Genomic DNA, 6,000 nt, shown 5'->3' with positions numbered 1-6,000 from the left:
ACCCCCGACGCCTACACATATGCTGACCCCCGACACCTACACATACGCTGACCCCCGACACCTACACATACGCTGACCCCCGACACCTACCTGACACATACACTGACCCCCGACACCTACACTGACCCCCGACACCTACACTGACCCCCGACACATACGCTGACCCCCGACACCTACACATACGCTGACCCCCGACACCTACACATACGCTGACCCCCGACACCTACACAGACGCTGACCCCCGACACCTACCTGACACATACGCTGACCCCCGACACAGACACTAACCCCCGACACAGACACTGACCCCCGACACAGACACTGCGCCCCGACACAGACACTGACCCCCGACACATACACTGACCCCCGACACCTGACACATACACTGACCCCCGACACATACACTGACCCCCGACACATACACTGACCCCTGACACCTACACATACGCTGACCCCTGACACCTACACATACGCTGACCCCCGACACATACACTGACCCCCGACACATACACTGACCCCCGACACATACACTAACCCCCGACACATACCAGATACATATGCTGACCCCCGACGCCTACACATATGCTGACCCCCGACACCTACACATACGCTGACCCCCGACACCTACACATACGCTGACCCCCGACACCTACCTGACACATACACTGACCCCCGACACCTACACTGACCCCCGACACCTACACTGACCCCCGACACATACGCTGACCCCCGACACCTACACATACGCTGACCCCCGACACCTACACATACGCTGACCCCCGACACCTACACAGACGCTGACCCCCGACACCTACCTGACACATACACTGACCCCCGACACCTACACTGACCCCCGACACCTACACTGACCCCCGACACAGACACTGCGCCCCGACACAGACACTGACCCCCGACACATACACTGACCCCCGACACCTGACACATACACTGACCCCCGACACATACACTGACCCCCGACACATACACTGACCCCCGACACATACACTGACCCCCGACACAGGCACTGACCACCGACACAGACACTGACCCCCGACACAGGCACTGACCCCCGACACAGGCACTGACCCCCGACACATACACTGACCCCCGACACATACACTGACCCCCGACACATACACTGACCCCCGACACATACACTGACACCTGACACATACAATGACCCCCGACACAGACACTGACCCCCGACACATACACTGACCCCTGACACCTGACACATACACTGACCCCCAACATATACACTGACCCCCGACACATACACTGACCCCCGACACCTGACACATACTGTTATACCTGAAGGGTTTCACAACACAGAGGATATAACACATACACTGACCCCCGACACCTACAATGACCCCCGACACCTACACTGACCCACCTGACTCCTACAGTAAGCGTCCTACTTCCTGCACTCCCCACAGCTCGGTTCAAGTTTAAGGCTAGGTTCACACTGCTGCGCTGCGAATTTGTTCCGTTTTTTGTCCTGTGTGATGTGCGAATTTACCGCGATTTTACTGTGAATTTCAGGAGTTGGACATTGATGTTCTAGCCAATGAAATCATAATGTAAAAAAAAAAGGTGTTAACGTCCTGTGTACTTCCTGGTTTTTGTGGAGAGTAGTGTGGTGGAATTCGCACATATGTGAACCATGAATGCAATTCCAGAACGATTTACATTGAAGTCTATGGAGCTGAATTCGCATCGCACACGGATCAAACTTGCACAGGACCCTTTTTGCACGCAGCTTAGATTCGCACCCCACTGATGTGAACGGCACTAATGGAAAACAATGCTATTTGAATGACTTGCGAATTTGAGCGATCGCAGCGGCTCAAATTCGCAAAAGAATTCGCAGCTGTGTGAACCCAGCCTGATCTGTGCGCGATGCAAATTCAGCTGTATAGACTGCCATTCCCTGAAATCATGCCCGCGAATCACGGTAAAATCGCGGCAAATTCGCACTGCGATTTTGAATTCGCAGCAGTATGAACCTAACCTCAGGAAAAATTCAAAAGCAATTTGATGCAGCGTAACCTGGGTACACAGAGCCAAAATCGTCTGGTTCAGCAGGAACAAGATGAATTTCCATCTATATGTTAGACCCCTTTCACACTGAAGAGTTTTTCAGGTGGTACAGCACTAAAAATAGCACTGCTATACCGCCTGAAAAACTCCCTCACTGCATACTTAATGTGAAAGCCCGAGGGCTTTCACACTGAGGCGATGAGCTGGCGGGAGAGAAAAAAATCTCCTGTCAGCAGCATCTTTGGAGCGGTGCGAGGAGCGGCGTGTATACCGCTCCTTTCCATTGAAAACAATGGGAAACCGCAACAGAGGCGCATTGCGGGCGGTATTAACCCTTTTTCGGCCGCTAGTGGGGGGTTAATACCGCACCGCTAGCGGCCGAATACCGCTGCAATTCTTAGCGGCGCTATACCGCAACCGCACCTCTGTTGCCCCGTGTGAAAGGGGCCTAAGGAAGAAATGAATAAAGTTCCATATACTTTAAGGGCTCATTTACACTTTGGCAATCTGGTGTGCTGTGTTACGCTCATGCCTTAAGGAGACCAATTCAAATGAACAGGCAGCCAATGTACCGGAAAGCACAAGAAAAGGTCATGCATCATTTTTTCAGATGCAAAACACTCTATACTGGTGAGTAGGGAGGGGGGTCTGTACTGGAGGGGGAATCTGTACTGTTAGGGAGGGAGGGGGTCTGTACTGGAGGGGGAATCTGTACTGGTAGGGAGGGAGGGGGGTCTGTACTGAATAGGAACTCTACTGGAGGTGGAGGGGTCTGTACTGGTGGGGACAGAGGGGGGTCTCTAATGAAGGAAGGTGGTCTCAACTGGTTGGGAGGGAGGGGTTCTCAACTGGATGGAGGTCTATACTGATGGAAAAAGAGGAAATTTGTACTGAGAGGGGGGCTTGTTCTGTGGGGGGTGGTCAGGGCCGTCTTTAACATTCATTGAGCCCTGGGCAAAGATTTTATTGCCCCCCCCCCCCCCCCCAGCTAGTAAATTAGTTTACTGCAGCAGATCAGGCAGTGATTGTGATTGGCTGCCAGAGATTACAACACATCATCACAGCTCACAGATTAGTTGCTAGAGGTTACAGAACATCATTACTGCTCACTACTTGGATTCTAGAGGTTACTGCTAATCAATATTACTCACTAAGAGATTATTACACATCATAACCTCTCAGTGCAAATTGAAGGTGTGGCCAAACTGCACTAGTATTGAGGGGTGAGGTGGGTGCAGAGGGAGGTGGGTACACAGGGAGTAGGGTGACCACATTTCCAAACTGCCATTCAGGGACACACCCCTCTCTCACCTCCCCCCCAAAAAAGTTGAGGGGGGCGGAGGAAATGTAGTCTCTTGGTTGATGGGGAATTTGGCGGCGGGTTATTTGTCAGGTGATTGTGCCACTTGCCACCAGATGCAGTGCCGCTTGCCACCCATAGCTTGCCACCAGATGCAGTGCTGCTGTCACTCTCTCTGCATGAGCCACGTGTGTAGAAGGAAAGGAGTGGCATCACAATCTGGAGAGTGAAGATCACACCAGTCCCTGCTGCTTGCCGCTGGGTGCTATAGAAGGAGGAGGTGCCAAGGTGGGTGGGGACAGCAGTGCTGCACTAGGCGCAGGCCTCGCTCCCGGCCTCACTGTCTGAGAGCTAATTGTCACTGGTTGCAAGATGCCAGGCAGCGCTGGCACTAGCAACTAGTTCTGGAAATGTAGTTATTAGTTAGTAGGGGGTGGCTGTGTCCTCTATTTCATTCCGGGACATTGTATTGTCCTGGAATGAAGGTGCCCGGGACGTGGGACAGACATGTCAATTGCGGGACAGTCCCGGGCAATCCGGGACACGTGGGCACCCTAAGAGGGAGGTGGGTGCAAATGGAGGTGGGTACAGAGGGAGGTGGATGCAGAGGTAGGGGAGTACAGAGGGAGATGGGTGCAGATGGAAGTGGGTGCAAATGGAGGTGGGTACAGAGGGAGATGGGTACAGATGGAGGTGGGTACAGAGGGAGGTGGGTACAGTGTGCAGATGGAGGTGGGTGCAGATGGAGGTGGGTGCAGATGGAGGTGGGTGCAGAGGGAGATGGGTACAGATGGAGGTGGGTACAGAGGGAGGTGAGTAGAGAGGGAGGTGGGTACAGGGTGCAGAGGGAGGTGGGTACAGATGGAGATGGGTGCAGATGGAGGTGGGTACAGAGGGAGGTGGGTATATGGTGCAGATGGAGGTGGATACAGATGGAGGTGGGTACAGGGTGCAGATGGAGGTGGGTACAGGGTGCAGATGGAGGTGGGTACAGGGTGCAGATGGAGGTGGGTACAGGGTGCAGATGGAGGTGGGTACAGGTACTGCATAAAGTTACCAGAGACTGTGACATATACTGCATAAAGTTACCGTGAATTGGGGCCCAAATGACAGTTTTGCAGAGTGCATAGAGGACACACAGGAGGCTGTATTTGCGCGCTAGACAGCAGAGAGGGGGCGGGACCGGGAGCTCCACTCGGAACAGAGCGGCTGCAGTTACAGCCAGTGATCGGAGTGGACATCAGTGGAGCTCCCGGCCCGCACCTGGACCTCTGTATTCCCCAGACAGTATAGAGGGGGCAGGCCGGGAGCTCCACTGACACGCCCACTCTGATCACTGGTCTAACTACAGCACTCTGTTCCGAACATACAGGCTACATGGGGCGGATCAGTGCGTCTGTGGAGCTCCTGGTCCCGCCCCTCGCTGCTGGCTAGATCGGGAATACAGCCTCCCGTGTCCTCTGTGCACTCTGCAAAGCCGTCGTTTGGGCCCCAGTTCACAGGTAGCACAGGGCCCCCTACAAAGATTGGACCCAGGGCAATTCCCCCTGTTTTCCCTGGGCTAAAGACGGCCCTGGGGGTGGTCTGTACTGGGGAGTCTACACTGAGAATGGGCTGGGAGGGTGCTTTATGGAACATGTTCACATCAATGCTTTTTTGTGCCTCTGCGTTTTTGGAAAGGGTCGGGGACTTTTTTCCCCGCATAAAGCAGCGTTTTGCATGTAATAGAATTCAATAGACCTGCATCCAAAATGCAAGTACTGGGTTTTTACCGTGATTTTGCCGCGATTATGCCGTGATTTGCGTTTTGCATTTTTTTTTTACCTGTTTATAGCTGGTTGTTAAAGGAAATGTAAAAAAAAAAAAAAATTGCCGGCTGAAAAAAAATGAATAAAAAAAACAAAAAACGCAAATCGCGGTAAAAACGTGTGTCAAAAAACGCAGCAAGCACCGCAAAAAGCACTGCAAAAACGCTCAAAAGCAACATGCATAGGTGTGAATGGAGCCTTACTGACATGCATAGATGGTGTACTGGGCTGTATGCGGCTCCCTTCATACTGACATGTATACACAGTGCAGCACACATAAAGCTCAGTACACTGTTCATGCAGTAAGTAATGCTTTCTGTATAAAGACCAACTAATCCAAAAACTGAAAATTGTTGACAACCATAGGCGTGCGCACAGGGTGTGCCAGGTGTGCCCAGGCACACCCTAATTGCCCTGTGTAGTAGAGATTCCCCCTACTGACCTGGCTCACCCCCGAAGCACTGCTGCCTTCCCTTCTCTCCTCCCAGCTGTTGCTGCAGGATGTTTTAGGATGAGTGGGGGAGGGGCCAGTAAATACAACATTTACCAACCCCTTCCCTTTCTGAATGAACATCTTGAGTGTGTAGTGTGTTTGAGCTTTAGGGTGCACACCCTAATGCCATAGGCTGCGCACATCTATGTTGACAACTATTTTTATTATGGATTAAAATCAATTATGTTGATTAGTTGTTTCAGCCCTAGTTAAGAACAGGATCCAAAAACACATCCAGAATCTAAAAATAGATTGAACAGTTGAGACCAGGATCCAAAAACACATCCAGGATCTAAAAATAGATTGAACAGTTGAGACCAGGATCCAAAAACACATCCAGAATCTAAAAATAGATT

The sequence above is a fragment of the Rana temporaria genome, chromosome 3 (assembly GCF_905171775.1).
Source record: "Rana temporaria chromosome 3, aRanTem1.1, whole genome shotgun sequence".
Classification (NCBI taxonomy): domain Eukaryota; kingdom Metazoa; phylum Chordata; class Amphibia; order Anura; family Ranidae; genus Rana; species Rana temporaria.
This window is presented reverse-complemented; position numbering follows the sequence as displayed.